This window comes from Physeter macrocephalus, chromosome 16, assembly GCF_002837175.3.
Source record: "Physeter macrocephalus isolate SW-GA chromosome 16, ASM283717v5, whole genome shotgun sequence".
Classification (NCBI taxonomy): Eukaryota; Metazoa; Chordata; class Mammalia; order Artiodactyla; family Physeteridae; genus Physeter; species Physeter macrocephalus.
This window is the reverse complement of record NC_041229.1, coordinates 30,783,017-30,783,816: the sequence shown is the minus strand read 5'-3', so window position 1 is coordinate 30,783,816 and position 800 is coordinate 30,783,017.

The window sequence follows — 800 nt, the reverse complement described above, 5'->3', positions numbered from 1 at the left end:
ATGAAATTGAGTCATTTGTTGAGACGTGGATGGATCTAGAGACTGTCATACAGATTGAAGTAAGTCAGAAAGAGAAAAACAAATATCGTATATTAACGCATGTATGTGGAACCTAGAAAAATGGTACAGATGAACCGGTTTGCAGGGAAGAAGTTGAGACACAGAAGTAGAGAATAAACACCAAGTATGGACACCAAGCGGGGAAAACTGCGGTGGGGCACCTCGACTAAAAAGCACCAGGGCTTCTCGGAAATGGCAAATTCTAGAGCTGGGGGAAGAAAATGAAAAGATGAACCCGGAACATCGTGTGGTGCCAGGTAGCAAGGAAGTTCTCAAATAATGATGGAGACCTGTCAAAAGAACATAGCTAGCTTGTTGGGTCCCTCTGGCCCCCCCACCATTAAAAAATAACCTATTATCTTCCTTCTTTTCTTTCTTCTTCCGTCCTCCTCTTCCCTGTTTCCCTCTCTCTTTCTCCCCACTGACATGTATACACTGATGTGTATAAAATTGATGACTAATAAGAACCTGTGGTATAAAAAAAACCAACCAACCAACAAACAAAAACAACTAATACTAAACTTTCTTTGGGTTATTTGTATGGAAATATGTTAATATAAATGTTTCAGACATTACATGAAATTTCTAAACATCTTATATGTTCTGGTATAATGTCATAAGTCGTAATTCTAGTTATTACTTTAAAATGGATATCTCAGAAATAACTAAATTTCCTTGTCAATTGCATTATTATGAACTTTCATCAAATCTTTAACCGTGGTCATTTTTAAGTCTTTTGT